Below are 21,960 nucleotides of genomic sequence, written 5' to 3'. Positions count from 1 at the left end.
TATCAAAATAATAAGGGATATTTCTCACGATTGGTAAAGGAGGCCATCGAAATCCATAGAAACCCTGAAAATATGAATAGGGATGATGGGTAACGGTTAAAAACGTCATGGCTTCCGGCACTGTCGGCAAAATCCAATACATATTCGATCCGGAATCTCTGGTCTTAACGATTGACACATTACTCTGAGCAACGTTTGCTCTTGGTCAATCGGGTTCCTTTTGAAACGTGGAGGAAAGAAGGAAGAAGTACTCGCGGTGGAAATCCAAGAATCTATTACGTTAATAAACAACTGTGAAAGTCTCAAACATTATATATGTTGTGAGTTATTGTCTATTCATCAAACCGCTGGATCAAAATTATCCGGACGTATATTATAAAAGTAAATAATATATATTATTCTGATAGCAATTTCACCACGTTTATTGATGGTCAATAACAGAAGATATTATTGCACTATGGTATAAAATTAATAAATAAACCAGATCATTGTTGTCGGTTTATTTGGTAAATACTTTGATTATAAATAACTACACTATAACCGTGAAAATTGTACCGCCAAATTGGCAATATAAATTGTTTCGTCCCCGATTGTTGCCATTTTGTGTTGTTATTTACTGTTTTTATACATCGCCACATGTTTGATAAATTCCATAAAATAAAATACACCACTTTAGCACGTTTCTGCTTTTTTTCATTGTTACAAATTAACACGGAAGGAATTCTATACACTAAACGGTATCGGTGGCTATCTCTAATTCATAATACGGCGAAAATTTAGATTGGTAGACATATCGGTCAAAATCGGATATGTTCGTGCTGCCGAACCCAAGCGGATAAGACCGAACACGTGAATTTTGTATTGACACGTCACACAAATCAACATAATATTAACCTACAATTTTATTAGTCATGTCATTATCCCATTTTGACAGTTCAGACCGTTAACTTTTTTACATAATTAACTGCCAGAATACGTAAAGTGATAAATGTGATATATTTATCACAATTATTCGGATTAGCTCTTTTTTATTTTAGGCGATATGTTAGAATAGGCCTGCAGCCCAGCACCTTCTCGTTATAATATGTGCGAATTACTTAAACATCAATACAATATAATATATGTATTTCATAGTTAATTCACGAATGCTTCTAGATAAAATACCTACAACAGCTTTGTTCATAGAATATAGAAGGTACCTAATAGTTTAGTAAATCAGCTACAAGCGGTAATCACATTTCTTTTAAAACCGCAGAAGAAATAAAATTGTGTACAACACATAAATAATAGAGCGTAACACGGCAGCGATCTTCTACCCACATTTATGCCGCGTTTCCACGGTCTTTCGAATCCTGATGTGGTAGCCTTTATATTTGTATCGCCGCTTTTTCACGAGTCACCGAGATCAGTCATTTCGACGTCCGACAGTTTTGCCATATTAGTATCAACTGCTTATTTAGTTCGAGCATTTCTCGGCCGGTGTCGAATACACGCCATTTGTCTATGACCAGTGACATCCCGTGGGGGTATTCCGGTCATGCGTTGCATAGGGGCTGCACATTATAAAAGGCGGCGAGTGAAGTAACGAATGCAAATATCACAAATTTTCAGAGCAATGGCGGTTTTATTAATAACGTGTCGACTTCTTAAAGTTTAAAGAAGAATCGAAGCATAAAAAATCCTGGCAACATAATGGGTATTACAACACATTGTAGTGGCGAAGTATGTCGCACACGAAAAAAAATCACAAGGGTGCCTCCAAACCTGTCAGCCCCACAGACCAAACAAAACCATCTCTGTTTGTGAATAGGTTTAGGGTTTAGTGGAAATGCTCTAATTCTCAGTAGATGATGTGTTTGTCAATTTAAATATTTTTCGTGAACTTATTTGTGTGTTGAAGGTAGCCTAAAATAAATAATAAAATAGTTATGTAGGTGTAACCTAACCTAACCAATTTGCAGAAAATTGGTAACAAAATAATTACAAGATAAAAAGAACTTTTTATATACCATGTTTTTAAATTTTCTGTTGAATCATATAAACTTGACAATTCTATGTATTAATAAATATAGAATACTGAAATGTCATTTTGACACACGTATATAGTAACGCACGTATATATTAATAATTTAGTTGCTAGGACCCACTTAGCAACCAATAATAGTGAGTAGTAAATATTACTTTTAACAATTTTTTTTCCGAAACATGCAAAACAGAATTAACTGAAATTGAATTTGATTCTGCTGAAAGATGGCCAAAAGTATTAAAAGAATGCATTCCCGTCGTGTTCTGATATATTCTAAAAGTTTCAAATGTCTAGCTAGTCGGGAAGTTAGTAAAAAATCTTGGACAAACAAGAAAAAATCTGTACGGGACAAACAAGAATACGAGCTAATAAAAACATGGTAAAATGAAAGAGGACGGAATTATAAATCTGCTCAAGGCCTTTGCATGGGGACGTCACCGTTCATGAAATATTGCGACTTATTTAATTATGATAAAGGATTTACATTCATAGAACTTGTAGAAAGAAAGCAACGTTTTATGGGATAAAATAACTATATAGTATATAGATAAGGTTTTGAGTGAAAATCAGTCCAAGAAATTGATTAGTCCTATGGTTATTGGTTTTCTGAAGTCGGATGTAGTGGAAGTACGTTGTCCGTAATGTACCTACTTCCGTCATCCAAATGAAAATGGCTGTCATCAGAACTCTGATCGGACCGTGGAAAAACCCGGTATGGTTCACGAAATTGTATCTGTGCATTGCCCACTGAAGAAGGAAGCCGAAACATTACACGATTGGTCATACTTTTCGCCCCTCCCGTTGTCTATGGATGATGACCTGTCATTGTCTATAGAGTACTCATACTGACGCGTCTGTCGTGTTCACTTGTCGGAGTATTCTTAGTTTCAGATTATTTCGATGATCGTATCTTGGAGATCTTGGAGTTCATCTGATTTAGTGGTTATGTGTTATTAATAATTTGGAAGTGACGATCAAAGTAAGTAAACTTCTTCTGTGTATAATAATATCATAATACACTAGGACGTTTGTCAATGTGACAGTCGATTCTAAACGACAATAACTTCACTAATAACTTATTTATACTCTTCAGTCACTATAGAATACCAAACTCTGCTTGCAAGCACGTTATCAATAAATAGTATGGCAGTGGACCACTCGTTGCTTGTGCAAAAAGTTATGCTCAGGCTTTATAGATAGCGGTGATCTGTGTCAACTTGATTATTGTACTCTAGTCATGTTAGTTAAGCTACAGGTATAACCCTGGCGTTCTACAGGGACACTGTTGTACGCTAAAAACGATTTGCAGTTGTGTTGGTGTTCTTTGGTAGTATTGACACAGGGTGTGCATGAAGAATTACGGTTAATAAGCATATTTTTTATGACTTATTGTTTTAATAAAATATGGAATAAAAATGCGTTCATTATAACATAGGTACCTATATATTATTTACTTATATTCAATGAAAACATCGTGTATTATTTATTTATTTAGTTGGGATTGAGAATATACAATGTTTTGGAATTTATGAATTAGCTTTAAGGGCGGACATGCTCAGCGTAGGTGAAAATGGAGCTTTTATTGCATTTTCAAAGCATGATCCTGGAAATTTCTTAAACGTTGTAAATAATCTATTTATATAATTTTGAAGCCTTATTATCCTTTATATTTATTTTAAACATTTGATTACTGCATAAAGTATTTTTATTACATAAAATAGTATTCTTTTAAACCTCTCGCTCTAATATTTTAGAATATAGTAATATTTCAGTACATGCATGTGCAGTGGTGTTAAGATTTTTTACATTTATTAATTTTTAAACGCATTTATAAAACCATTAGTATAATTTATGTTGACATTGTTATAGTGAAATATTTACGATAAAAAATTATATTGATAATCTCTGTGATCCCAAATTTGACAAGAATTAGGCATTTTATTATTCAAAAAATGGGCAAGATTATCTACCACATTTGAAGATAATTCTAAAGATACTAATTATAAATTTATAGAGAACTAAACAATTAAAGACAATTATAATACCGTAAATACATAATTTCGTTAGCAATGTCATTTAATTATACATATAATCATTAGGACTTCGGAGAACAATTACAAATGGCATTTTCAACTATAAGTATAATGCTGTTAAAGTAAAATCAATAATAGGAAGAAAATAATTTCATACATTAGACACTTAAGACGCGCCCAGCTATATAGATAGCCAGATAACAATCACTATATGAACACACTGTAGACGACTCCAAAGAATGAGTTTATGACTTGTTCATGACCAGGGACTCTCAATAACAATAGAAACTCCGCCCTTTACGCCCCCCCACTGTACGCCTAACCAATTGGTGATACGGTAATAATTGCAGGCGGTTCTAAGTAGGGTTTTATTACAGGCCTTAATGCATACACACAAATAATACCAAAACAGATGCGAAGCAATTTTAGCGTACAAATGTTTTACCTATATATGGGTGAGGGTTGGGTATAAATACGGAACGTAATTTGTATGCAATGTGCAATTATTATGTACTAATTAATATTGACACAGAGTGGAAATTATCATTTTGTCGGTCGGCATGAGTTCATCTAATGTAGCACACAACTTTTCACAAAAAAAACATTGCAAAAACTTTCGGCGTTGTCTATTTTCACCAATGACTGCACATCCTCGATCAATATAGATGGCTATGATAATCCAACAGAGCTGTTAATATTGGATTAATTCAACAAGCAGTCGGTCGCGTGAGAACTTTTCTAAAATCGATTTGTGATTTCACAAAAGATTTCTCGCCAATCGCAAATGTCTTTTAACATTTTAATACAAAACGGAAGTATACATTTTGTCTATGCGATTTCCGTGACCTGAGACCATTAACAATGCTCTCATAAATTCAACTTTTTACGAAGTAATCTAACCTAGTTTGCTTTGATTTCCGACGACTGCTATTATCGGACTGGCGGATTTTTTGTGTTTCTTTCATTTTCAGCAATATTATTTGCGGTTTATTTGGCTCGTTATAAAAACAATAAAAAAGATAATACTATGTAAGTAGGCAGATGCCTATGTAGATACATACATACCTACAGCTATAATTATTTTTTATTTTAATGCAAATGAGCACAGCATACGAAAGACGTTCTTAATCTGAAATTATTTTAATTAAGGTAAATATGTTACTAAACAATGATTTGAGTTACTCCACCTGTCATGTACCTATATGCTGCTGCGATTTTTGTACGGCCATCATCCATGACACTATAAACGTGTCTGAATGAAAAGATTTTAGTTTCACACTTCCTTGTTCCGAAACGAAGCCTTGGTGTTTTAAGAGTTTAGAAAATAAAAAAAATCTCGACTTGTGTCCTCTGTACCCGTGTACTGAAACTGCCGAAACGGAGGAGTCAGGAGTTGAAAGTGATGAATCTAATGCCGGGTCCACACTGGCAACATGTCGCGCGATAACCTCGATAAATTTTGCGATAATTATCATAATTGCTTAAGAAATTTTACGATAATAATTATCATACTTATCGTAAAATGTAACGAGGTTGTCGCGCGACATGTTGCCAGTGTGGACCCGGCATAAGGAGTGGTCGAAATTATTCCGCCCCCATATGAACAGTGCAATCTAGTTTAATACACATTAGCATTAAGAATAATAATGCCAATCTTTTAAATTCCTTACTTACAATAATAATAAAAATAGATAGACGCATTCATTCTCAATTTTCAAAGTTCACGGTCAATGTTAACTTCAATTATTCACTTTTCATTTTTATCTTTGTGAATTTGTTTTTTTATATGTTCATATACTTTATTATAATTATTTGCATTTCATTAAATTATATTCTGTGACCGCAGGGTATAACTCAATTCCCTATTATTAAGCTATTAATAACCTATTTCGCAATATAAAATGTTCTGGGTAGATGAATCAACTAGAATTTTCAAGAAATCACCAACCCTTACACTGTATTCTAAATAATTAGATCTTTAGTAAAACTATCTATATGTATATTATTGTATTGTATCATCTAGGCATTCTCGTACGGTGATAACTCGTACACCATAAATTCAAAAGAACAAGCAATATTTTGATATCTATGAAATGTATTGTTGGTAGCGAATGCTCCGAAAACATTGAAAATTTCATGCACGAATCAATCAAACATCCAAAAACTCGAAATGAAAGCGCATCTGTCAAGTCAACAATATGTCTAGGACTAGGACGTATTCTACAATTTTTCGGGCATATTCCTCGTCCTGAACATGGCCCACTATTACGAATAATTGCGAGTTACGATGCTAGTGTTAGTTATTGGTTGTCTTCGAATGCATAGCTGTAACCTACCTGGTATTACCATTTTAAAACAACATCACTTTCTGCGAACAGTTTACTATATTGCATTCAAAGACTAAGTAACAACGAGCGAAATTCGCAGCGTCCTACCCTGGCCTGAATAAAGTCGACCTTGATCGTGGACCAAAGAATCTGAAGAAACTGGTAGTGAAGCACAGACAATAGCGACGACTCGCTGGAGCAACTATCGTGAGGATGGGAAACTTCACTCTGATCATCAACCACGAAGAAATGACCGATAAAAGATGTATATATTATGTACTGTCTATGCCATCTCATTTTTATTTCATTACAAATAGGACTTATAATATGTAGGTACCAAATTTTAAATAAGTAATGGAGCACGTGTTCACTTAAATTTCGCGTTGTTTTTAGGTCAGTTTGTTGAAATATTAAATTATTTCCATTATATTACAGATATATAGGTACAGTTTTAGTTTCAGACCAATTTGGTGAATTATTTTTACCCGTTTACCGTTTTAGACACACGGATCTTTTTATGTAGGCTAACCTCTCGACAAAAAGATATAAATTAATGTCTTTTTTATGCGTACATATATATATTATTGTTTCGCTATTATTCGGGCTAGCGTCTCTAGTACGCGTGGGCGGGGGAGTAGGTATCCACTATTCATAGCATGTGCGCTTGTATATTTTTATATTTCCTACGCATGGCATAGCTTCTGTTTCAACATTGAATACATGACAGCGATACGTAATTTAATAATTAAATTACGTTTAATTGTAGGTATTTGTACCAAATTGAATTTATTAATTTTTATTTCACAAGCTTTGTTTTAATAAAATCACCATAACAACACTTCCGGTTGTTATGTTTTATGATCACAGTACATAATATACTTACATACAAATATACATATTCATTTCTTTTGAACACACACTTTCGACGACAAGACGAAGATCACTATTTATATTGAATTGTATAAAAAATGAATTACACAATTTCGAAACCAATCCCGAGTCAAAATTCTGATCCCGGGATTTCGGGATTACAATTTAACAATCCCGGGATCCCGGGATTGGCATTTTTTCCATTGTTAATATAAAAAATTTATATTTACAATTACATCTATTGTTAATATTATATACGTTCAATCTTGGAAATACATAAGTTTAATGGAATAAATAATATTGTAATATAAATAATAATGTGAATTTAATATGAGACTGCTGTTTCTGATAGTAAAGACTTAATGTATGGGTTAGCGAGATTTAAAATAGTAAAGCAATCATGGTGTACTTATGGCCTTTAGGCTTCATAAATCTAATTAGTCAACTAAATATGAAACTGCCGTAAAACGTATGAGATCATGGTGGAAGCATTGTTTTTTTCCAATATTTCTTATTTTTATTAATTTATGTGAAAAAATAAAATGAATCGGCAACTTACACCTTGGTATGAATCAAACCCAGTTTATTTCTAATGTAGTTATTTGTTATTAAAAGTATTTTTTCTGTTATATTTTCGTTTTTATTTTATTTTCCATAAAAATTGATAAAAAAATCAATCCCGAAGGTTTCGGGATTATGTTTATCAATCCCGGGATTCATAGGTATCGAAAATAGCTCGGGATCCCGGGATTGGAAACCCTAGATACAGCTGATCGAATAAATAATGCAATTTCATTGTTTGGATATGATTTTTTCCACTTTTATTCTTTAAATAAATCTGTTTCAAGTTCATCCCTTTTAGATTGTGTACACTGAAGATACCTATCATAAAAATAACAACGCTGTTTGACTCACCAATTAAATCTCTGAATAAATCAATAAAATGATGATATTTTTAGCTATAATAATTTACTTTAATAACCAGATAATTCTTTACCAGATGCTTCTGAGAGCCAGACTACCTTATCTCCAAAACGTAATTTACGATTTTTCATGTTTATTTAATCACGGATTTATTTTTTTCGAAATTTGGATTTCTGTTTTACGCCTGACGGATATAATTATTACTTATGGTACGAAATCTGTACTTTACTCATGTATGTTAAAATTGGATTTCATACACTCTGGTTATGAATTGAAGTACATATTAATAACTACCTACCTATTTCAAAAAAAAAAATTAGATTGTCAACCTTTCGGTTTTGGGACATATTATATTTTATACATTTAATATAATTACACAATGATTTAAAAATGTCGAGTGTTTTAAAAATATGTATGTAGGTACTTGGTAATTTTATTGTATGTACAATGATTTTACTATGTCAATCAAAATATTCATATATGTATACAGACGAACGATTCATGAGACTACGTTATGTGATAATGGATGTTACGGTATTAAAAATTCTCTATAACTCCTTAGTTAGAAGCAGACTTGAGAGTGGGTCTATCGTTTGGGCCCTGCATCAGTTGAAGTACGGCCTTATGGTGGAGAGAGTCCAAAAGAAATTTTTACGACTCCTTTACTTTCGGTTGTATGGATATTATCCGTGGCTCTATCCGACTGATTTTCTCTTAGGGATGCTTACATACTGTAGCTTAAAATTTAGAAGGGATCTTTATTTAGCTACATATTTTTTCAGACTTATACGCGGCGTAAATGTGAACTCTGCCATTCTTGGTGGTATTGGCTTGTGTGTCTCTGATAATTACCTTAGGAATCGAGGGCATGCGTTGTTTGTTCTCCCACGGTGCAGAACTAACCTGCCATTAGTAATGCCAATTGGGAGGGCAGTAACCATGCTTAATGAAATCGCTTCGGATATTGATATATTCCACTTACGTGAGGGTGAATTTAGGTGGACGTTGTTTTATAAGTTTTTAAGATAGGGTTTATCAAAGTTCACTCTGTGTGCTTCCATCTACTTTTATTTTGTTACTTATTTAATTTATTTTCTTATTTTATTACTTTTTCTCTGTATTTTTATTTTTTTTTAATTATTAACACTTATTTTATGTCATGTCGTGAACGCTTTGAATTTATAATTTGTTATGTTCATTATATGTAAAATAAATAAATTTGATTTGATTTGATTTTGATTTGATAATCATGATCGTCCTGGCTACTTGCAATCCCTTCTCAATGAAGGCCTCTCTGCTGATTACGAGAAACGGATGTTAGCCACTTGCTCAACCTATTACGTCCTGGTTGTAAAACAATATGTGTATTTGACAGACAGGAAGGTAAAAAATGGCTAGATTTTCTCAAAATTCAAAAAGTATCTGGAAAATAGCATTTCAAAAATGATGTAAGTAAGTACATATCATGTTATAATAATTATTAACATTGTTTTTACAAGAACAAAGATCGAAGAAGATTTTTGTGTTTTACAAGTAATAAAATTAATGTACCTATGTTAAAAGTGTAGTCATCATTGTGTGCGTGGCATTTATTTAATTTATAACGCATAACGTTCAAAAGTTCACCATGTTGATTTTCAAGCAAAATCTGGTAAAATATTCTAGCTTAATTCTGTAAAGGTGCTGGTTGCGGTTTCAAAAAATGCTAGATTTTAATGTCATGCGAATTTTGCAAACTAGATGCTTATTCAAAAGTGCTGGATCTGGCAACGTTGATAGAGAAATGCATGCAATGTCACAATTTGTAACAATTTTACACCCTTGGTCATAGTCATATAGATCGACTAAATTCATTTTTTGCTTGGAAAAATAGTGTTCACGCGAAATATTTCCCCCTTCTACGTGGTACACCGACTGCTGGTTGACGATGACTTTCCTTAACGTCATCACTCATCAAGTTAAATTTAAAAATCACTTCAGTTGTGAGGCAAACGTTCAATCGTGAGGTCGCGCGTGACGTCACACTTATCGCGCTTATGTCAGTCTTTATTTACGTTTCGCCAAGGTTGCGTTTCCACACAAACACAGTTTTAGTGCGTTTATAATATACAATACCTTTTTAATATTTTAATCATAATATAAATAACAAATAAAACTGAGCATACAATTATAATTATTGTGATGAATAAGAAATATCGTATTTGCACATTAAATTGTGGTGTTAAAAAAACGTTGTTTATTTTGAAAATGGAATCATGCTCATCTGTCAATTGAAATTATGAAACAAGAGTGATGCCCCATTGAAAAAATAATACCTACACGGAATATAAATCTATCTCATAATAGGTAACATTAAAAAAATAATATTATTATTCATTCAAGCAGTCAGTCGAGTCTACGTTTTTATTTTATTTATTCATGTCTTTAATAAACAATAATATTTTCAAGTCTGTTTTTACTGCACGGTTCAGTAGGTACATTATTATAAACTTGATCTTTGTGCTAGAAAATAAACTCATTCTTAATGTCAACAAAACAAAGTTGCATCATTATTTTATAATTTTTATATGCATGCTTCAATAAATTTTATTTTAAAATACAGTGGATGAGTTTTTAAAAAAATGACTATCCTATCCTGTTACGAAATCTTTTGTCGAGTTTGGCGCGTGACCTTACGTTGACCTCTTTTTGTGTCAACTTTTAGGAATATGTAATTTATTTTGTTTGTCAGTCTCGTCGAAAAAATAAACGGTTGTCTTTCTTAAAATAATTTACCAATTTGAAAGTTTATTTTCGATTGTCGGCTGTCATGCCAAATAATTAGTCATAGTTTACCTGTCTGTATTGCCTAATTTTCAATAAATGATTATTACATGTACATAGGTATATGTCGTGTTTATTTTATCAGGTGTGCTTATCTTAAACAGACACATGTTCTGACATCGATAATAAATTCTTCTTAAATTCAAATACCTTAAACGCTTAAACCTACTTTAAATTGTCTTTTTTTATTTAACCCAATGCTTACGGGCCGCACAAAATTGTGTTTTTGCTAATTGCTTTTCAAATGCAAATTAACACGTTAATTACAAAATTAATTAAAAGGAAATCAAATAAGCGTATTAATTATATTATGTATTATAAACATAGATACTTGCCTATATAAATTATCCTAAAAACCCAAATTTTATTTAATTCTTTTCAGATGTAGCATACTTTTAATTATAATAATATGTAATTGTTGTATGTATGTAATTTAAATTCAAAATCTCATAATAATATTTGCGCCACATTCCTACAAAAGAGAAAGTTGCATTTGTTTTTACTGGTCGAGGAATACACGGTTTTCTTTTAAAAAAAATTAAAAAAGTACTTACATACGTTGGTATGTGTATATTTAAATAAGACATTTATATTATTCATAAGCAAGCATAAGGTAGGTATATTATGTGTAGTAATTGTATTGAGAGCTGAGTCAATTTTAAACTGAAAAAAATATAAGTTAGTATCTATGCGAATGGAGGGTTTACTTTAACATTGTTTACACCTAATTGAATAAAACGTTAAATAATAATTATAATATTAACGGAATTAGTAGCGTAATATCAATATACCTAATCCACGAATTAACCTGTTTAAATGCGAGACACACGCAGTCTTGTTGGTCCTAATAATTCTGTCTACGAAATCGATAGCAACAGTTTGTTTTCACAAACTGTTCAAATAACCTGCCATTGGTAATACCAATTGCAGACATTATTTTATAATCTCTTAAAATAGGAAACCAATTAACCATCGTACTAATTCATTAATATAAATTTTAATAATAACCTGCAGTAAATTATTATAATTATGATCCCATACATCAATGCAATATTAATTACCTGGTTGAATTTGAACTCTGAACCAAGTTACGATATTTTCTCATAGGTGAATTCTTTAATTAACCTTTGGTCCAAATTATATTTATTGCCCCGTATAGTAATTTGCCAACATATTACAGTATACCCCCTATTTTACGTTTTTTAAGGGACTGAAAAAAAACTTAATTGGAGGGAAAATGTAAAAGGGGAGTATTGTAAAAAAGAACATTTAAATTTTATGTTTCTAAAAAAATAACGTTTTATTAAAAAACAACATTCAATTAAAATTTTTATTGAAAAATCGTTCGAATGTCACGACCCAATCAATGTCAAGCGCGCGTAACTCGCATATTTTGAATATTTCCGACGTAAATCGCGGGTATTAAATGTACTGAAATACATCGGGACTGAAAAAAATACACGCGTTTGCTGGGAAAACGTGAATTCTTTCGTATCTTTATACCCTGGCATATGTACTTAACTTTGAATTAAATACATTTTTAAACGTATATAGGTACAACGCTCAATCGATTAATTAATAATAAATATAACACAATAAAGTTAGTTGTCATTGTAACATAAATTTACGTTCATCATCAAACTTAAAAATACGAATTGTTTCCAGTAAATAATACGGTTGTGAATTGTGATATGTACTTACATATTATTTCAAACTGAAATAATAGCCGTGTGATAAGTATATAAGTGGACGTATATGGGACTTAATTACTGTAATTTTCAAATGACTACAACAGTGATCTCGTTCTTCTTCGGCAGTGCACTGTTGATCAGACTGAATGAACTTTGTAAGAAATTTACTTCCAGCAGTTTTTGTGAAATTCCTGCGAAATAAAATAATATAATAATCTTTCTTATATTGGACACTTGGCGTTGGCATGATGTCAGTGGGGTCCACTCAAACAGAAGACGTGGGTGAGTACTGCAGTTTCATAATATTATTTACTCAGTGTTGCCATCTTTTTGTCACCGAATTATTGTACGCGGTCCGATATTCCAGTATTTCCGCAAAAATTATAATACGTCTTGCCATTTCTGTTGAAAATGTACAGGAGTTTTTGTTTTTCATCAAAATAAATATCGAAGAATCTGATAAATTTCGACGCCTTTTTTATTTCTGAGCAAAACTGCTTACCGGCGAGTTCAATACATTTCATTTTAAACCGAAGTCAAAGGCTTTTTTCTTTGTTTGCCAATTTGCTTATATTGCAAAATTATATCTAGTATTTTTGCGTATTTTTTCCGATATTCAAAACTATAGTATTTTGGGTTTACTATACCTTTTTAATATCGTACATAGTACGCTGATCAAAATTACAGTACAAAATCTATAATTATTATTGTACGGTTGGCAACACTGTTTATAATGTTATTTATTATATACGGTAACACTATAATACGGTGATGTCATTTTCGTCCGATTTCACGTGGGTAAAAAATGTGTATGTATGTATATCAACAAAATAATACCGTTACACAATGATTATGGGGTAAGGGATGAACCTTGTCGAACAAACTGTGAATAATAAATGTCATTCAAACAACCATTTAACAGCTGTGTCAAATTGGTCAAGTTGAAATATAGTTTGCGTTTGGATACTAAACACTTGGTTTGAGAAAATGGCTAAAAGTAATATTTTTGAAAAGTCTGTTGGTTATTATAATAATTGTAGTTCATATTAATTCATGTCGGTTTTCTAGCAATAATGCGTTTAAAATGGCTCTGAATAATTAATGACTACTAAACTAAAAAAGGTGTACTGAACTAAAATTACAATTCGTTGGTGCTTGACTATTCATATTGTGTCACATGGTTGGTCGATCGCAGCCGATGTTTAGATAAATCTGACAATATTATTCACAAATTGCTATAGATTTTCCACGTTTTGGATGGCATGTTTCATGTATAGCTAAAACCCATTTTAGGGGTGGATAGGCTCCTGATAATTTCGTTTTTGTATAGTAGCCTGTTTAATTATGCTGATTAATTTCAAATGTTCCACTCACCTTTTATTTCAAATCTCAAGTGTATTAATTCTGTAGTAAGAAGGTAACACACGATAGTCCGTTTTTCTAAATTGTTTAGGAGAGCAATTTTAAACTTTGAAAAATGTTCAAACAACGAACAAATCACAAATATTGACACAGCTTGTGTCACCCAACCTATAAGAACTAGACATATCATATTATTTGATATCTTGTAGACCACACTGAGACGAGCCTGAAGGTAGGTAGGTGCCTATACATAACTCAATTTGCCAAAAAAACGAAGATATGTTTTCCATCTTACTATAGAATTTACTACTCTGGTCTTCCCACAAACAAAATATTATGAAATCAACTATTTTTTTTTCTGTCTACAGTGGCTACATTCATTATTATTATTAATTGTAACTCCATGGAGGGACCACGTCTTCTGCTATTATTTTATTACCTATTCTACTTTTCTGATAATTACTGTTATCTTACCTTAGTTAGTCTATTGTGTTTGGTTTCAATTCAATCAAGGTGAACATCGATTAGTGTAATGCTAATATTAGGACTTATATGCTTGTGTCTGATGTATATTTGACTACTTTGCAGCTAGCTACACACCGTGACAAAAACTCCAAGCTCCAATTTACAAAAAAAAAAATTGATGTTTGGTTCGCCTCAATTTACTTGCTCAAGTCATCATTTGCGTCTTAAATTAAAATCGAATCTGTACAACTATAATGATGGTAGATTTTCGTTGGATCACATGCACCCACAGGATTTTCGTTAAATATGAGAGCTGTTTAGCAATTTTAGTAACCATTGGGCCAGAATCGATTAATTATCGTAATGTTTCACGATGTTTAATACATTAGAATCAAATAACTTTGTATGGCCACCTGTACAAAATGATCTACATAATATATTGCAATAAAATCGCCTACGTGTTTGGTGCAGTTAATTTTTTCTCCATCGACCGTGGGCGATTGCGGTTTGGTCAACAAATGAAAATAAACAAGTGGCCAACTTGATTGCAACAGTTATGCAAGACCAGAAGTCGATCCAATGAAACGTTTATTCAGTATTTTTTCGGAATTTACAATAATATATTGTTAAATAGATGTGCGTATCTTGCTCTTACCTTTTATGAAACAAGTTTCACTTTTGGTCAAAATTATTGCAGCATTGTTCTGTCAAATATCACTGTAGGAATTTAATATGAATGCTGTCTTCTTATCGAATCATTGCATTTTTACATTGAAACGTTCCCCTCACTATGTTAGTGTCCGATAAACTGTACATATACATTATGACCGTGAATAATTTATTCAAGTAACAGTTGGCAGAATAGCATTGAGTCCAGCCTTAGGCCCGTTTCAGACGGGACACCGGTGTCGCACTCGTATTAATATAGGAGGCCTTTGTATTCGAATAAGGGGGCCTTTGTATTATGTTTATGAACGCCCCAGAGCTAATGAGTCAACGCGTGCCCGGTACACTTTTCCGTCGGCCGCTACATTCTCAAGCCGCCGATACACTTGTTTCTATCACCGCAGCCAGTTTTATTTTTAATTTATAACTCGAAATTATGCGTTTACTCATTCACTCTGGGACGTTCATAAACATAGCGCAAAAGCCCCTTTATTCGAATACAAAGGCCTCCTATATTATATACGAGCGCGACACCGGTGTCCCGTCTAAAACGGGCGTTACACTGAACGGTGATTTATACGATTTTAAATAATATATGTACCTATGTGCTTTGATCCAGAAGCATAGATCTAATTAATCTAATATATTGAATGAGGGACCAATAAACATTTCTCACTAAAAAATCAATCAAGGATCCTTCTTGGGAGGCGGTCAAGATCCGGATTTTTAGAGCCAATCAAAAAAAACTCAATATCCTGGTTAATATTTTGTTCGGTCAATGTCCTGACCACCGGAATTATCTTGTCCAAATTGCCGGATGAAGTCATCGAATGAACATAGTAACAATAACAAGTATCTCTTTTGATGATTAGATCATCGTCCACCATTGCCATGCCTGTGTTACAACATTTGGAAACTTGATCATATGATGAGAGGTCATTAATTGCGCATCGGTTTTCAACATGGAGACTAAATCGGAATAACAATAATGATAAATGTAATTCAACTGCACCTAATATAAACACTGCATATTGAAATAGTTTATTTACATAAAAATATGGTAACCTTAGTTATTATTTATGTTTGTCATACTAAAACACGATTTCAATAAATATATGTTATTTTTTTAATAGATGAAAATACACAATTGTATTGACCTTAGAAACATGCATAATAGAAAAAAAAATGAAAAATATCGAATACTGCGACAGCTCGAACCCGCGACCATTGGATTCCGTCCAACGCGCTTTATTGCCAACGTATTACAGCAACTAAAATACGAATAGGTACTACATTTTTAAATCTTGTGACTTGTGACTTTCAACTTCTTCATTGAATAGAAAATAGTTAAATAAATTTAGATAATATATTAAATTATGTACTTACTGAACCTATCATTATCCACCATTGTAGCTTGTAGCATAGGGTAACCACAAGTTCGCGTCATTTTTCTCAGTTCATCACCACGTCTAATACATCCTGCAATGTAAGACCTCTGGGTCTATTCTATACTTATCGACAGATAAAGTGATGGATATTATCAAACTTAGGGTAGGTTTGTATCAAAATACACTTATTGTAACTGTTGCAATAAATGCTATATTTTAACAGCACCTCTCTTGCTGCTGTTAAAATATAGCACTTATTGCAATAATTACAAACATCTTATTGTAATTGTTACAATAAGTGCTATACAAACCTTCCCCAAGTTTGATAATATTTATCACTTGTATCACTTTAGCGGTCGACAAGTAGGTATAGAATAGACCCACTGCAGCCCCTAAATCGCGGCAGGGTGAGGGCCACACTAAATACCTAATGCAAATTGCTAAATATGTATGTAATTAAATCATCTGAAATCAAATCTATATAGATAATTCGTCGCCCGTCCACCAGATTAGGTATTTCAAAATAATGGACCCCTATGGAGTTGATCTGATACGGATAAGCTTTTGCTCTGTTGTGCCATGGTTTGTGTAGTAAACTCTAATATAATCAGTAATCACAATGTCAACTTTTCCACGGCATCTCTTTTTCATTTCCTCTCATTTTCATCGTGAATAGCGGTCACACCCAACGTAATTTAAATTTTTATAACGCTATTTTTAATTGTCGTAATTCTATAGTCGTCTGGTTGAATTAAAACACACTGGCTTACATAGCATGTTACGACATGTGTGAACTCATTAATTTGTTGGCATGAAACACCTATGTTTGTAGTTTGCGCCTATATTAAATTGTAAACTGGCATGAAGCTATCTTCCTGTGGCATACTCGTATGTATAATATAGATGTAGACTGAAACGCGTTATCTAGTTTTTGTAAACGTCAATCAACATATTAATTATTAGTACATTGGTCCTAGTAGATAAAGCAGCAAAATAAACAAACGCTAAAATGCATTTGATTTATTTGCGATGGGAATGGATATGCTTTCCATTTTGTTACATGATCATCAATTTAGACTCACGTTTAACCGCAGCTTTAGACAGTAAAAAAAAGAGTTTGCATCAAAGATGTTGAAAAAACCTTATTTTATAGAGATGGAGTCTAAATGTTTGAAATTTAAGCAAAAAGGAACCTCTGGTCTACTGATCAAGTTAGCTACAAGCGACTTCTTTTTGCGGCTTCATTTAAAGAGAAGTTCACACTTTGACATTTGTTTGCCAATTTGCACGTCCGCCTTCAGGTTTAAGAACGCACTGTGAAAGATACTCACTCGTCAATAATTGTGTGTAGGCAGCCATAATCAATACATTGACCATACTTGTTAATATGAATGATCACGTAAACGCCTAGAAATGCATTGCATAAGATAGGTTATGTAAACAAAGCAACAGACTTCAAACCAGAACGCGAGTTATCATTTTGTTTTCGGGGTTGCTAATAGAATAAAAAATATTAAACTTGTTACCAATGCAACCACACAAAATACAATCATTCGATTCGAAATTCGAACTGCTTTCACGATTCCTAAAATACGGAATTCGTATGAGACTCATTCTATCTAGAGTTCAAAATTCTTTCATTTGCATATTAATGTAAGTGCTTAATATGTTGTTAATTTTAATAGATACGTATCTACATACTTCGAGTTAAATCTTGTTCATACAAGAATTACATAAATGGTGATTGATTATTATTCTTTCGGGATGGTAGCGAAATTGAAAATCATATTTTACTCTATGCCCATATTATAAATCAATTGTTCCACGTTGTGCACATATTGTCAAGTAATACAAAATACGTCAAAATTAAATAATACAAATTGAAACAGCTTTCGTTTGGCGATTGCAATAAGTTTTCAAAAAAAGACGAAACTTAAATTACATTGACTGCAAAACATAGCTTGATCTATCAATACGGACCAGTTAATTGTCATCAACGAAATTGTATAAGATTCAGTTAGATATTTTAAAATCGATAAATTTTTATTATCCACTATTTTAAATTAATGCACGATCATGCCAGCTTGACATTTTTATAGGCGGCGTATGCGTTTTGAAAGTGGCCACCGGATTCTAACCCGTTTTTTCGAATTGTATTTTTATTACATGACTGTGGTTTTAATTAGAATTTATAACATTTTAATAACCGTACACGTATGAACTTTGGGTATACTTGCGCGTGGGCTGTAAAGTGATTCTAAATAATTTGCATGATTGACAGCCGATTTAAGAGGCCTACTGTAAAACTTAACATGACGTTGTAATTTCTCAAGTAGATAGTTTAATAATTCGTCTAAATACTCTTAATCGATCGGCACTCCTTCGACGCCAATATTATATATTATATTCAGCACGCTATGTGGCGTGGGTGGCGAACCTATGGCACGCGATTAAAGAGGAAAACTTCATAATATATTAATAATAAATGACAGATCGCATTGTATAAAAAATAGCAGGCAAATACTCTTCAAGAATAAGCATTACGTTAAGTGTAAATCTATAATTGCATTGGTTAGTCCTTAGGCTTTATGTGTCGCATATAATATTATCGCACTAACCTCATCAGGTGGCAGGAGATCCTCTGATTTTGATCAATTAACAATGTTTGATACCAATGTAGTGAGAGAATGCATATTATGATCGGAGCAATTTTACTGTCAATATGTAACGAACCAAACTAATTAATACATTAACACACAATTTCATTTCTACCCAAAAAAAAATAGCTGCACCAAATAAGAAACAAAAATTTTAAGGACTAGTAGTAGTAATTCTGGCAGACAGTTTCAAAATTGGTGGACCGAAATGTATGGCGTAATTGAAAAAAGTGATACAGCATATGTATCCTATGTTCTGTGAGTGGTATCTAGAACATTATCATTTTTAATACAACTCTTACAAACTATTTTTTACCCATGAAAAACTGTTCGGCACATTAGACAGTCAAAAAATAATATCTGAGAAATTTTGGCACGCGCACGTAAAAAGGTTCGATACCTACTGTACTATATTTCCAGAATACAATAAACTAAATGTTGCCAATAGGAAAATATCGCTACGATTGGTAGAATTTTTGAACTTTCGGAATATACCCATATTCGGAATTACCTCAATGCACCTTACCCTTTTTCGACTCCCAATACCACATATTTGAGCCTAGCACCGGACAACACAGCACAAGAGAATTGTTGTATATTTACTTACTCAATTATTTAAGACGAAATTTGGCAATAAATAATAGGTTAAGTACCTATAATAATATTTGTTTATGGTTTTTGTTATTATGTATTTTCGTATTTTTGACAGGCATTTAATTAACTCTAGCAAATTAACAACATATAAATCTCGTCGGAAAAGAAATTCGCCATTAGCTGACCTACCGACCCCGTATTTACCTGCATACGTTTAAATGTATTAAACTAGCTGTCATCTGTCGGATGTTATCTACAAACGTTGCTAAGGACTATGGACACCAGCAAACGAGCGGCAAGGAAGCAATGTCAATTTGAAGTGGCGATGAAATTGGCATATCCCGGAAATGTAGCAGAACTGTCGTACGTTTCGTATGCCGTTTATGTCCGATACAACTGGAGGGCAGGCTATCTATGGAGATACAATCGTGAAGTACATACTGTGTTAAAAAAACACGTGCAGTTTTCAATTGAAATTAACTTTTTGTTTAATCTGTTGATAACGTTGATTAAGTAATTCATTTATCAGTTTTACTTGCGTACTTTTACTGTGATTCAAATACCTACTTATCTACCGAAAGATTATGACTGATTCGTTAATTGGGTTGCCCTTTTAGTTACCACGTTACCAGATAATCTGATCATTCCTTGTCCAACGTATGTGCGTCTTTCAATATTAATATTTTCGTGGTAAAGGTAAATGTCGTGTTATCGAATCCAGCGAGAGAATGTTTCTCTTAATTAAAAAAACAGCATGAAAAATAGATAGAACAATAATTACAAGATAAAAAGAACTTTTTGTATACCACGTTTTAAATTTTCTGTTGAATCATATAAACTTGACAATTCTATGTATTAATTAATAAATACTTTTTTTGTACTTGATAGAAATACTGAATAAATATAGAATACTGAAATGTCATTTTGACATTTCATATTGAATTCCATAGTAACGCACGTATATATTAATAATTTAGTTGCTAGTACCCCCTTAGCAACCAATAATACTGTTTTATTTTTTACGATTTTTTCCGAAATAACTTTCCATACAAAACAGAATTAACTGAAAATGAATTCAATTCTGCTTAAAGATGGCTAAAAGCAGCTAAAAGTATTAACAGAATGCATTGTCATCGTGTTCTGATATATTCTATAAGTATCAAATGTCTATCTAGTCGGGAAGTTAGTTAAAAATTGATTGCAAGATTTGGACAAACAAGAAAAAGTTTGTAATAGACAAACAAGAATACGAGCTAATAAAAACATGCTAAAATACGAAGATAATATAAAAAACTGCATCAGTAATAATAAATACAAATTACTAACACTACTTACTGCACAGTTTGCTAGTCTTGTTTATATAATTTTATTTTAATTAGGCATTGTTGGGTTTGATTACTGACTTATTGTTTTATGAGCAACTGATTGGGGTTTCCAAATTGAACATTCTAGCGAAGAATGCACTTGTCATATTTTACCAGTGAATGAATGCAGCTTGCAACACAGATTTTTCTTTCATTAAATTGAATGCTTTCGAATCCGAATAAAATATACAATGGTAAAAATGGCGCTTCAAAACAGGAAAGTGTTGCATTCAACATCTGCCGCGATTACATCAAAATTGTTAACGCTCTTAGTACAATATTTTATTGAATGTTTTGGATTGCTTTAAATAAAATAAGAGGCCAGACTTTCTTTTGATTTACGATCAATCGCGAACAGAATCTAAATTACAACTTGCATCCGCTAAACTAAAGGTGTGTTCAGAAGATATACCTACTTACTATCTCTTAATAGGTTAATGGCTATTTTTTTAGTAATCGATATCAATCGAAAAGGCCACTAAAATACTACTGTATTGTTTTATAGAAAACATAACCCACAAATTTGAGTTCAATTTATCTTATTATAAGACTCATATAATCCGGTTGTTCGTTTATTATTCACGTTTATCATATATTTCTAATATAGTTGTCACATCCTGTCATTCTGATCCAACTTCATTTGAGATTATCCGTCAGAAATAATCGCATACGACACTTCAATGTCGTTCATAAAAAGGAAAGAGAAATCTCCGTACGTAGTTTTCTTTTAATTATGTGGTTAGCTAGTAGGTATAGCTGCTGTATCATAA

General features: G+C 32.4%; 1 protein-coding gene and 1 long non-coding RNA gene across 3 annotated transcripts in view; both read left to right on the top strand.

The window, feature by feature from the left end:
* The window catches only part of klar (klarsicht), a 932,846-nt gene that overhangs the window by 896,133 nt on the left and 14,753 nt on the right, over positions 1-21,960 (top strand). The window lies entirely within an intron of this gene.
* On the top strand, positions 10,435-12,688 carry LOC147065443 (uncharacterized). Its single transcript, XR_015071837.1, has 3 exons — positions 10,435-10,526; positions 11,386-11,423; positions 12,669-12,688. It is a non-coding gene; the product is annotated as an uncharacterized LOC147065443 (long non-coding RNA).

Source organism: Rhyacophila brunnea, unplaced genomic scaffold, assembly GCF_057557595.1.
Source record: "Rhyacophila brunnea isolate RB1 unplaced genomic scaffold, BYU_Rbru_1.0 scaffold_6, whole genome shotgun sequence".
Lineage (NCBI taxonomy): Eukaryota > Metazoa > Arthropoda > Insecta > Trichoptera > Rhyacophilidae > Rhyacophila > Rhyacophila brunnea.
The sequence above is the reverse complement of the archived record's forward strand: the minus strand, read 5'-3'. Positions and strand labels throughout refer to the sequence as shown.